General features: G+C 45.2%; 1 long non-coding RNA gene across 6 annotated transcripts in view; it reads right to left on the bottom strand.

Annotated features, from left to right (window-relative positions):
• The window catches only part of LOC106036620 (uncharacterized), a 214954-nt gene that overhangs the window by 4854 nt on the left and 196763 nt on the right, over positions 1-13337 (bottom strand). For all 6 annotated transcript variants that reach the window (XR_010830016.1, XR_010830017.1, XR_010830012.1 and 3 more), the window contains one exon: positions 938-1147. This is a non-coding gene — a long non-coding RNA (uncharacterized lncRNA). The remainder of the gene's footprint in view (positions 1-937; positions 1148-13337) is intronic.

Here is a 13337-nt window from a genome sequence, read left to right as displayed (position 1 = left end):
AGTATATATAAGAATCTGCACACCTCAGGATTTCAGTTTGGAGCTCTCTGCCTGTTTGAAAGAGCCTTCTCAATGATGTTTTCAGCCTTGCCACCACTGCAGTGCCATCAGGCTGGGCAGCCCTGAGCCAGAGGGGTAGTGGCCAACCCATCCTGTTCCAGAAGAGCCTTTCCCAGCAGCTGCCTCCTCTCACCGTCTCAGCACCTCCATTTGGATGGGCTTGGCTGGCGTGTCTGCATTTGGACCCACGGGCCTGCCCTCACCACACCAAAAAGGCAGTTTATATGCTCCAGGCATCAGCTGATTCCTGGATCTGAAAGCCCTGAATTTCAAGACAGGCAAAACCCCCTTATTTGATATGCACACGTTACTCCCATTCCCATTTACCAGACACGCACATAAAAGGCGATTTGGTTAGACCTTGTGAGCCTCCGCTTCAGGATTTGGCACATTACGGGGACCTCACTTTAGTTCCCAGGTCTGTCCACGTCTTCAGGCAAGTTATTTCACTTCCCCCAATTCAGTTTCCTTGTCAGTAGCAAAGTGGTGTTTGCAATATAAAGCAGCACGCTCTCCCTCCAGCTACGGAGCCTTGTTTGTCTTACTGGAAACGCCGCTTTTGCCCTTCAGGGTCCCTTGTGAGGTGGGATGGGGGAACAGGAGAGACAAAGAGTAAATCGAGTCATTTGGGGAGAGGGACTCACTTGAGAATTTTGTCAGGTGAGCAAGTTTTCTTTTTGTTACCACGAGCTACTTGCATGATCTTATTACCAACACCTTTGCTGTTAAAATGACTGTCCCTATTTCACACTTCATTAGAAGCGATACCGGTTATTTACATCCCAATTCCAGGTTTAGGCTTTCTGTGCATATGTTATCACCATCAGCCGAGCCCCAGTGGCCAACCCAGCCTGCGTGAAATCCTGCCTGCACGTACCTCCTGTGAGAGCTGCTAGGAGCAGAGCTTGGCCCTCTCCAACCCCAGCCCAAGGGAAGTGGTGGTGGTGACCGAGTGGTGGTGTGAGACCTCCTCGTATCCTCTGAGCCCATAGTCCTGCTGCCCGGTGCTTGGTTGGGCAGGGCTGCGTCCTCACGGTACTGGGACAAGGCACACCAGCTTGGCACAGTCCAGCTTTTCTTTTCATGCCTGAGGAAGAAAACCGGGGAGGTTAGATGGCTTTTTGGAAAGCTCAAGTTGTATATTGTGGCTGTGGCATCCCCAGTTCCACGCTGCACTTCCCCACTTCATACTCCTGTATTCAGGAACGATGTATTTTCAGCAAAGGTGTGAATATCACTCCCTTTGCAGCTAATCCTGACACGCCAGCGGCCCACAAACACTGTATTGCTAAGCAACACTTGACAGAATCCGTGCCAGGTTGTGTCGGTCCCTTTTGATGTTTCACAGAAGCATTGTCATTTCCATCTCTGGCATTGTTTCCAGCATTTTGGGTGTCAGTGTTCCTGAAAACCATCACAGAAAGGATGTTTATTGAACTGTCAGAGGGTGAATGATTGACACTAGGCACAAGTACTTTTCATGTTCAGGTTTTGGCATGCCACAATTGGATTATTTCCTGATAAATGCCATCCAATTCTACCAGATGGACCACTGAGAGATATGCCAACCTGTGTGAGAAATGGAGTAGATACTCAGTGCCACTTATTGGTAGATGTGTGCTTCTCCAGCCTATCCTTTTGTGTAGCTGCAGGGTATTTTACTGAAGCAGTGGCTTTTGTGATGCTCATAATTAGAACAGCAAGGCAATTTTCATCGTGGGAAAGCGGAGATTTCAATGCCCAAATTTGATTTCCTTCACCTGACTGCGGAAGTGTGTTACCTGTTCCTCTCCTTTCAGATTTAATGTGTGCTCTGTGACTTGAGCATTAGAGAGCCGTGGATTTTGAAAGTCGGGTATTTCACATATATAAATATTTTCAATAAACCAATCCTCCGCCTTCCCGTTCATCTATTCCTAACGGCTCATTTACAGATCCAAATGCAATACAAGGATTGTGGGGCAGGTAGAACATCTAAGAGAATGCATTACACGTACCTTCCGAAGTTTATTAAACAGCTGAACTCATTTCACTGGTGCTCAGCCAGGGAGCGGGTGGTTATCTGTGCTCTCGGGATGAAGGAGTGGCAAGAGGCAGCAGGAGGGGCTGACGCAAGCCGGGGATGGATGTCAGCAGGGGGTGGTAGGTTGTGGCTGCCAAATCATCTCTGGAGCTCTTTGGGGTGTGTGGGGAAGAGGGACCGAGTACGAAGAGCCTTCCCAATGCTGCTATTGCCTATGCTGAGCAGAGCAGGGAAGGCAGCCCCCCCTCGAGCCCCCTTGCGCAGGTGCTGGGTGAGGAATTGCCACTGGGCACAGGAGCTTTGCTTTAGTTGAGCTTGGTTTTGCTGGGTGTTGGGGGGGGGGAGGAGGGGGAAGTTGCCTTTTGTTTGTTTGGAGTGACATAGGGTGAAATCCCTAATTCTTGAGGATGGGAACTCACAGGTCCATGAAAATACATTTTTTTCTGTCTGAACTGACCCAGTAGTGAGACAAAAGAAACATTAAGTTATCTATTCCTGTACTCCTTGGCACTTTAATATATACATAAAAAGCAGAGCCTTTGTACTATACCTAATGAGCAGAAGTGAATAATGTGGTATAATTAGCTTCCCTTTCTCAGCCTGCTCTCTCAGATATCTCAGCACACTTCTGACAACAGCATGGTACAAGTGGTGACTGGTGCCTACATTTTAGATTTACCATCACTTCATTGTTCTGCACTAACACATTTTTCATTTTTGCCATTATGAGGGCCTTTCTCCGCCGTACTTATTTCTGCATTTTAGCCGTTGGCTTAGTCACTGCCAGCTCAAATGAAACACAGCTCAGGCAGAAGCTTCGGGGTGGAGAGGCTGTTATTGCACCATCCCCTCCCCAGAGACCTGTGGTCAAACCCCTTGGTGCGCACACGCACGCACACCTAAAAGTGTGTCTGACCGACAGCTCAGCCCTGCCATCACCTAAAAATAACACGTAGAGCAACAGGCAGTCCTTTTTGGATGGCCTTCGTTAACTAAGGCCTTGATCTTGCAATGGTTTCCACATCGGCCAATTTCTGTGTCTCACCAGGGATCTCAGAGCTGCTAATTTCCAAAGTTCACAAAACACACAGAAAAAAAATATATATACAAAAGAATATAGCTTTATGCACCCTCCTACTATTCCAGAGCAAAACTCTGAATAATAGTCTTTTTTGTTTTGCTGCTCCTACGAAAGGGAGTCAGGAGGCAAAGTGATTATGCAGGGCTTTAAAAAACAGACAGATCAAACAACTCCAGCTCCCAAAAAAAACACCCTGTAAAATGATGTTACTGGGGTTACTTCCAAGAAAGTAACTAAAATTTTACTGCAGATTTGTTAGTAAGCTTGTAAATCAATTCAAAACCAACGCTGTTTAAAAATCTGTTATGCACAGATGCAGTAAAACGAAACACATGCAGGTAATGCCGCTGGTGCTGAGAACTTCAGAATTTCCTTAAAGTAATAACTTTAATTCAGTTCTTTCTGGCATAAACTTTTTCATCCCATTATGTCAAAAACTGTATTATCCATCCATTTGTCTGTCAGAACTATTCCCCCCGGGCCCATATACCAGTGGTTCTTCTATTCTAAACCTCCCCATTACATCCTGCTATCAAGAGTCACAATTTTCAGTGAAAGTCTCTTGTGACTTTTGACAATGTTTTACAGTGAACTAGACCAGGAAGCTCAGAGTTAAAGGAAATCTTCCATTCTGGCAATGAATATGTAATAGGCATTACACTGTGCAGTATACCAAAAATGTAAGGTTCATTAAGTCTTTCAAAGGCAAGAACTTCCATGTAGCTTTGAATGAACCTGTCTTTGCGATGGCATTAGCAAATGATATTTGGGGCTAGGAAATATTAATACTACACATTAAGGAACGAATTTGTTTAAATGTTCTGTGGCTCTGCGTGGATGCAGATGATCCAGGAATAAATAAAAAGTGAATAGTTGTCCAACTTTATATGTAAATTGTCTTCGGCTTATATGCATAAGAATGCTCTTTGCTACTAAATTCCTTCATATTAACAAGTGGGAGTGTAACTAATATATAAAATAAAGTCATTCTCTTTAATGAGAATGCTAAATATTTTAGAGAAATGCACAGCTATGAAATATTGTCAAGGGCATTTTTATACTTAAGTTTAAGAACACTTATGACTTAACTGTTGAATAATTTAACACATTCAGCCTTGAAGTACTATTTATGTATGTTTTTTAATGTTCATACTTATGTTGGCTTTTCTTTGCTAAGGATTTAGGACCTTTGATTTCTGTTTATAAAATTTACATCTTTAATCTCCCAGCTCTGTGCATTTCCCTACTTGACTCCTGCAACAATATAGGCGAAAAACGCTGAGAGGAAAATGGAGCTGAAAGCCTCGTGCAGCTTGGAACGGGGATTTTAGCAAGTGTAAGGACAGATTTTAAGGAAATGAGCTCCAAGTAGAAAACCTTTATAAACATCAGCCACCTGTACGGCTCGGGTGGAGGATTTGCAAACGAGTTTATGAGCTTTCTCCAGTAGGCGAAGAAAGCCCCACCAAGTGCCCCAGCCATGACTTGCATCACGTCAGCCCTTTGTGGGGAGCCCTGGGGCATGCCTGGAGGGTGATAGGGAAATTCCCTGCACGGCTCCTTGCGTGGGCAGGGGGACACAGCTGGCGTGGGGGATGCCCCTTACCCCACTAGGCGCCTGGCTCTGCCCTACTGCTGCCTGTGCTGGGGCATGGGGGCAGCTCTGAGAGCTTTGTGAACGTTAGCTTGAAAGCTAAACTACGTTGGCACCCAAAATGTTGGGGGTGATTTGGCTGACCACCCCGGGCGAAAGTTCTGCTGTGATATCACATGAAATTCACCCTGGAATAAACAAAAACATCAACCGAAACTGTTTACAGTGTATCTTGTCGCCTTTCATTACTGTATTTTGCAACACGCTGATGCTTTGTGACACAGCAGATGTAACTTGACGTGTCATACATAGAGCAGCGACTTTCAGGAATTTCTGAGACACATTTCTTTCAAAAAGCGGCATCTCAGCCCAGCAGCTGGACCGCGAGTGCATTTAAACCGAGGCTGGAAGAGCTGGGCTACAATGCAAAGAGCATTGCACATGGAATATTTGGTCTGACTTTTTGTCTGTATTTTATATGCTACAAGCCATAGGCAGGGAAATGGACAGATCATCTAGCACGATGGATGAGCTGCTGCCAAGCCGATGTTACTGTATAGCTATGGGCCCCTCAGTACCCATTCTGCCTCTGATAGTCATCACTTGCCAGTGTCCAAATGGATTATATATATCTGGCATGTTTATGGTATAAAGGAAGATGAATCTGAATATCTGCGAACCTTGGGCTCACGGGATGATGCATTTGGAAGGAAAAGCAAGTTTTTCAAGGGCAAAAAAAAAAAAAAAGTTGGTAGGGTTTTATCAAAGGTTATTAACCTAAAACCTCCTCGCATCAGGCTGCACTACCACAACATTAAGAGATAACTTACTTAGCTGGGCGGACAGAAGGAGAGTGCTAGGATTAAGAGGGAGAACCACCACATATTTGAGTGCAGGGACGTCTTTCAAGCTGGAAACCGTACGTGGTGGTCACTAGCACAGCGAGCTGAGTAATTTCTTCAGTGCTGATGTTGATTCAGACAAGCAGATCAGATCAGCAGGAGTAGTCAGAGGGAGCTGGTCCCATGGTGTTCACAATGTCTGGGCTGGTCGTGGCTGAGCAGGAGACCCTGGAAGGAGGAGAGCTGGGGGTGCCAGCCTGCCCTGCAAGGGACACTTGAAAGAGGCGTCCTGCTGAGCAGAAACGGCTGCTGGGGCACATCAGCCTGCCCCCACGAGTGCCTCAGGAGCTGCTGCTTTCCAGGGCATGGGCACTCTGTGCCTGCAGAGGCAAAATGAAGAAGCCTGAATGACTAGCAGGGACATGAGATACAGGATCATGTAGGGTGAGGAGGAGAAAACTATTCCCTTGCAGCCCTGGACCAGATCCTCCAGAAGTGGCGATGGGGGGTCTCGGCGCTGAGCCCATCTGCACCAGCTCAGCATCCTTGAAATGTAAGTATGGCCCCACTGGGGTCTTTAACTCGGCACTGCTGTCAACACTGTCTTTGCGTCCTGGGAAGGAGATACCTAATTTGCTCAGAATAACCGCTTGCACTCTGCCTTCGCTTTCTGACAGACCTGAACAAGGAGGTAATTTTGTTCCACAAAAGCAGCATTAAACGAAAATTTGTAAATAAATTGAGAGAGAATTGGAGAGTGAAAACACTCGTCATCTTCCTTAAATTAAGCAACTCAGCGTGTGTCCTTGGGATATCGGCAAAGGGATCCAGAAATCTCAACGGGAAGTCAAGATTTACAAGAGAAATTCAAGAAGAAATGAGTGCTGCAGCTGTAATGCACAAACTCACAATCTTCCCAGGCCTCGCTCCTTTAAAAAACACCAAAACCTCTGGATCCTGTAGCTTCAAGGACCTCTTTTCCAAGAGTGCCTCCTGTAAAGCTTTATTTCCTTTTGAAGCCTGCTTTCTATTTTATTCTGGTTTTGGTGTTGTTTTTTTTTTTGTTGTTGTTAAGAATATATTTAGGTAGGAACTGGCCTTTACATCCACAGACACTGTGGCTATCAGTCAATCTATCAGTAAACCGCTCATGAAGTTCACTAGACAAAGGGTTAGCACAGCTAGTACCACAATAATGTAGAAACAGAAATATTACAAAGTAAAGGCTTATAAAATAATAAAAATTCTACTTAGTTCAGATACCTCCCAGTGCCTTTGGCAAAATACCTTAAGCATTCCACATAAGGCGGGCATTGTCTTTATAAGATGGCACCTCATAAAATGGTATTAAATATCACCAACGGGGCTTCATATTTCATCCAGCAGGGTTTAGGCCAGACATGTTCTATATCACACATTATTAGAATGACATCTGCTTTGCAAGTTGTGTACCCAGGAGCATACCTTGATAACTCATTTCAGCACTCATTCTCGAGGCTTCTGTGGCTTCGTAATACCTAATATGTTTAACTCATTTTGAACAGAAGTCTAAAGCCTGTCGTGGCCCTCTGGCCAAAACTGTAGCTGTCAGGCAACGGAGCCAGCTATCAAACATTACTCATTTATCATTAGTGGTGATGCAGCTGTACAGAGAAATGTACCCACTGAAGTGAAGGGCTGTCAATTGTTCCCTGTATAATACTCCTCTTCTCAACAGGGCATTTCTCCATGGATGTATAGCTAGTGCACTTCACTACTTCCCCATAGCACAGAATTTATAGTAGCAAGGAAATGGGTAACATATTTTCATTTAAATGGGTCTGCCACAAGACGAATAAAGCAATCATCAATAGAATCTATAAGCAGAGAGAGATGCGACGCGCTGTTTATAAACATTACACATACGCATGTGTATGTATAAGTGTGTGGATGCGTGGTGCACATATACACATGCGGTGTTTATAAATAAGCTCTCTAGATCTGTATCGGTATTTAAAAACTGGCGCATGTTCAGTATTAAGGGCTCCGCTTCCTCTTCGCTCACCATTTCCATAAGAAGACTGGAATGTGCAATTTAGGCTTTAAATTTCCATGTCTATTCTGCTTACAAAACTCAAACACACGCTACCTTGAACTTCACTATCCTCAACTCTGCTCCCCAGGGAAGAAAGCAGCCAGATTAAATCTATATGAGAGATCTCCTGACTGCAGACACTGCTGCCTTTATTCACAAAGGCAAAGTGCAGCAATGGTCTGGGAAAGCACCACAGTTAAGATAGTATCTCAGGCTCCTTTGAACCACTGCTGCATGCAAATATTTGTACACACCATTATGAAGGAAGTGTGGCACAAGTCCCTGAATTTTCACTTATCTCCACACAAGCGAGATACGGAGGAGGGAGACAGACTCCGGTGGCAAAGAGCACAGCGCTGGCACCTGCGGCTGCCTGCCCACTTACCCAGCGGGGCTTCTCCTCTGCAGCCCAAAAAGGCCAGAGGGAACTTGCCTGTTGCTTTCAAGGCATTCACACAGCTGCAAAGATTTCAAAAGCGGGCACTTAAAATCAGGAATCCAAATCCATTTCCAGTGGCCAAAAGGAACATAACTGTTACTTGTACCTTAAATTCTCTTCTCCGTCCACTTATGCCCAAGTTGCTGGAAAACGGAGATGGTCATGATGATCTGTGCCTGCGACATGGTTTCAGATCTTTTGAGCAAGAAGCGACTTCAAACATCAGTCCCATGAGCTGTGTGATTCTGAGCAGGTATTATGCAAAGCCTTGATTTTCTACCCAAATTGCTACCATCCCAGATTCTCCCCAAACTACTTTGTTGAAAACTTTGCGAACTTTCTCCAGAGAACTTCAAGAAAGCTTTCTGCCCAACACGGTGCAACTAAGGGACTGTAACTGTCATGCTTTTGGTCTCGTTGTGCAAAGTTCCCATGAATTCTACCACAAGTAATGCCACCTGGTTAACAAAACAGCAACTGAACAACTTTATATGCATCATTACACATTTCTGGTATACTCACAAGGTAGGTATAGAAACCCAGTGACCAAAACACAGCTGTACTTCAGTGCTGTCCCATGTTTAAACACGGTTGCTGGCATCAACACGACTCTCACCCGTAACAGGATGAGTAATACGAAAATGGAGGAAGCATGCAGCCCTGAAATGTTGCATACACCATGGGACTGCTTCTGGGGAAAGCTCCTCTCCACCGGGAACGAGCCAGCTGTAGACACAGGCAAAGCTGGAGTTGCCTGGGGCAGTAGTCTCTTGAAGGGATGCCGCTGGGAAGGGGAGTCCGAGTCCCACAGCCTACTTTGTTTATGCTCAGGATCATTTTTTTCTCTTCTTCCCCACTTCTGAGCACAACTTACATGCCATGGCGCAGAGACTGCCCACTGCCTATTCCTTCCACCCTGGCCCCGGAGCAGAAAGCTTTGCATTGCTTTGGAAATACAAGCACATTTCATGCACAGCTGAAAATGAACACAGCAGAAAGGAAGATGATGAATGACAAACTTTTCCTGGCAGATGTGAGCTATAAAAAAGATCATGATGTGGTAAAACAAGTTTAACCAATGGGGTTTGCCAGAAACGCAGTGAAACAGGCTTCCAGCGTAAAAATGAAAATGACACCACCAGATTCATAAAAGGAAAAAAAAAAAAAAAGGAAAAAAAAATGAGCCTATCAAACAAGTAGCAACTTGGGATGCAGTGGGACAGTGGGATACGAAGAAAAGTGGAAACATGAAACCATCCACTTCTGTTTGTGTGATTTCCTTCATTCATAGCCCATGGTCTGGGCTGGGGCTCATCGTGTGCCACAGATCAGGACCACAGCTGCTAAGCCTCTCTCTTTGACCTGATCTGATATTATCTGCATTTCCAGCCGCCCTTGGAGCCTCATGTTCTCACGTTACCATGGGTCTGCACCTACTGCTCTGGCCCACAATAAACCTAGACACATTTGCGTTCACTCATTAGCTTCCTTATTTAATCTGGCTATGTGCAGAAGAGCACTGAGAGGAGGTGGTAAATGGTGGTTTCAGTAGCTGCATTTTATTGCTAAACCAACAAAACTCACCACTTGAACATGGCCCCTTCTTCTTGTTTTCAGCCGAAGCCTGGACAGAATCCATCTTTCCAAGTCGGAAGGGATATACATGACTGCGTAAAATCCCAGGAGCCTCTCCTCAAAATAGCCACAGGGGTTTGCAAACAAGTCACACCAAACATCCACTTCACCCATTCCCCCAGGGCTAAGCAAGCTCTCTCTGCAACACTCCCAGCTGCTTTTTGCTCAGAGGGTAGCGAGGCCAGAGCACAGACCTTTAGAAACATACTACAACTAGACCATGTAGGAAAATTACTGACTTCTAAAAAGTCATTTTTGTAACATTACATGCTAGTAGAAATTACAGGTTCAGTTTTGACTACCAAGTTAAGCAGGGGCTGGGGAAGCAAGCTGTCAGCCCACACAGGAAACAGACACAGCTGAGTTCTCTATGCTAAATTGTATGCCAGGCTGCAGAGGTCAGAAACTGCTCCTGGAAGAAGACTGTCTCTCTCAGGGATGTGCACCTTCCTCAGGTACTGAAGGATAATTTCTCCGTCATGTCCTGGAAGGAAAATGTGAATGGTAAAAGAGCCTTCCTCTGCAATGCTGAGGCTGGCAGGGTGAGACCAGGCTCCTGCCCCTTGTGGAGGGGTGGTTCACGTGGTTAGCAAGACATCCTGTGCTGAATCTCCCCCAAAAGAGGAAACCTGTTCGATGTTCACCCACAGGACGTCTGGGAGTTTTATGCTTCCTCCTAATTCTCCCAAGCAAAGTGCCAGTCACCACTGCTGCTCACACATGAGTGGCTGTATCTCACTGCAGTTATCTTTGCTTACTGCTTTCACTCAGGTCCAAGCACAGCACCATGTCATGCGGCACCAGGCCTTATGTAGTCCTCTTGGATGCTTTTTCCACCGTGCTGTAGGTGACAGTGTGGCTATGAACCAGCATGAGCATGCAGCTACGCTCACCGCCTGTGTGCGCACTGATTCATACGTGATTAAAGCAGTGTCTGGGCAAGAAGAGCTGAATTAGACAGCTTTGGGTGACTAATTTCAAAATGAACATGTCATTATTGCACCGTGGCTTTTTAAGGTTACATTATTTCCTATGGGAGACCCATCCTTCCCATCCTTGCTCTCCTTGTAACCCCACTGCACCCCATGCCCCATCTGTTTCCTAACCCCGATGCCTTCCTCTCTCCAGACTGTTCTGTGTCATCTACTCCAATTTCCGGGGGAACATGGTACCTGCAACTGCGTGGTAGCGGCCGGGAAGCAGCGAGCAGAGGGGCAGCAGGAAGGCTGGGTCCACGCTGTGCTTGCACTGCCCCAGCCCTGCAGAAACCCCCTCCTGCGCTGGGTTTCTGTGCGAGTCTCGCTGTCTGCTGCATGGGGTCAGTGTTCGTTTGGAACATGCCTCAGTGCGCCGCTCCTTCCCACAGCTCTTCAAGGTTTGCATTACGGTACAGTTGGTGAGTCATGCGCAGATTAGTCACGGAGGAGATTTATTCCTGTCTACAGAAAGTCCAGCATGAGTAAGGACAATGTGAGTTTGGCACCAGCTTGTTTCGGTTCTGGCCGGTGCCAAAGGTAAGGTGACTTTGGTCTCACGTGCCCAGGTGTGCGGCTCCGACTGGTGGGGCAGACAAGGCACGTGTCCAACCTCATGACCTTCTGCTGAGACCTAAGACTTTATCACAACCAACTCAGGATGGGACCAGCTCATCTGAGATGCCCCTCTACAGGGTAGACAATGAACAGACTCCCACTGATTATGGACCTTTGCTGGGCCACACCACCAATGCGTGGAAAGCTCCAAGTCCTGGTGAAGCCTCCAACCAAAGCGTACTGGAAAACGATAAGTTGGATGAGCTCTTCATTGAGGCCGATAGCAAAATGCCCCTGCAAGGCCAGAGTTTTACTCTGTAGTGACGTAATTATGCAGGTAGCTAATTTCCCTATAAATCTACCAACCACAGAGCAAGTACTCTCTAAATTACCCATGGATATTTTTAACTGCAAAAATTGCTTTTTTTGATTTCATAGGGACAAATATAATGTCCACCTTTAACAACACATTTCTGACTGGGAAACTCTCTGGCATTCAGTTGCCATAATGGTAATGTTTTGCTAATTATTATTATTTTTTACATTCTGAATGTAAGTCGTAACTGCTGACTGCAGTGGTAGTCACAGGTCTGCAGGACACTTACCCAGAACCTGAGCTTCTGAAACGAGGAAATGTTTTCATTCATATTTTAAAATTCCATTCATTAACAGGTGTATATGGTTTGACTTCTTCAAAGTATGCTGCAGACACAGCCTAATAAATCTCCATGACACCTCACTGCATCTCCATTTTATAGATGTGGTGATTCGAATATATCCAAGTGAAATGACTTGCCCAAGGCTAATGAAGGAATCAATGTCAGAGACAGGATTAAAAGTAGAAAAATTCCTGGCCCCCAGTCTCATAACCTAACTGTGGTCTGCATTTCACTCATATGAAAACAGGAAAGGGAAACACATCTATTTTGAATATTGTGAAAAGTAGTTCATAGCAGATGGGCAGCCTGATGTTATAAAATTGCTTTACCTTGTCATAAAATATCAATAATACACAGGATGTGGTTCTTGTCCAAGACTACAGCAAGGTGTGAACGGCACAGAATGTGTCACTGGTGGCTTTTAGAGCAGCAGACGTTGCACTGGAAGTGTAAAATGAGTAGTCTTTGAGATGTTTCTCCTGCCCTATTCCTTAAAACCAATTTCTTCCTGTGTGTTACACAGCTGGCAAAAGCTGCTTTGAAGCTGACTAACACTAGTTCAGTACTGAACCTGCAGCAAGGTGCCTATTGTGGCACCTCAGAGGTGGAGCAAGAGGTCTGTAATGCCCATTTCTCAAATACACAGGCAGTGCCCGCTGACATTTTTTGGTGGGTCTACCCACCTATTTCTTAGATCCTAACATAGAGCTAGGCAGCATCTTCACTGTTGCCAAAATGTAACAGGAAGACAATGCACCTGTCTAGTTGTGTAGAAGAATAATTTTTTTTTAAAAAAAGGTACACTTGTGTCATTAAATATTGATGAGTAAGATTCATTGACTGAGTTAGAGACAGTAGGATATGGCTTGAAATAAAACCCCAGGAGGGCCACACCCCCTAGTATGCCCAGGGCCATCCCTTTAAAGGTAGGACAATTATAATTAATTGAGCAATCTGACAGAAAGCATACATCCATACACTGGAGCAGAAAGTTACACTGTGCACAGAGCCATCCAGGACACTTGAAGGGTTAATACTGGTTCACTAGACCAAGGACAGTAAATTCTGCCTGTGGCTACCACCAATCTATTGTATTATTATTGCAGGCTTTAGAAACAGCTTTTAATTTTAACCCTTTCCAACCCTCTCTACTATCTTCTCTTTACATAATTGGCTTTGAATAAAATTGCATGGAATTTTCCTAGTCATACCTTTCAATTATTTCGTTTCACTTTCAGCATATACAATATTGTACAGAAAAAAAAATATCCAAAGAATCTGGGCCTTCTTCACCTATCACTTTTAACTCTTAAAGACCAAAAACATTGCCAGAAAACAGGGCCCCTTTCGTTCTGTTGTGATCAATCCCCACTATCTGCTGCAAGGATCACTGGAGGA

Source organism: Anser cygnoides, chromosome 3 (assembly GCF_040182565.1).
Source record: "Anser cygnoides isolate HZ-2024a breed goose chromosome 3, Taihu_goose_T2T_genome, whole genome shotgun sequence".
NCBI lineage: Eukaryota > Metazoa > Chordata > Aves > Anseriformes > Anatidae > Anser > Anser cygnoides.
This window is presented reverse-complemented; position numbering and strand designations above follow the sequence as displayed.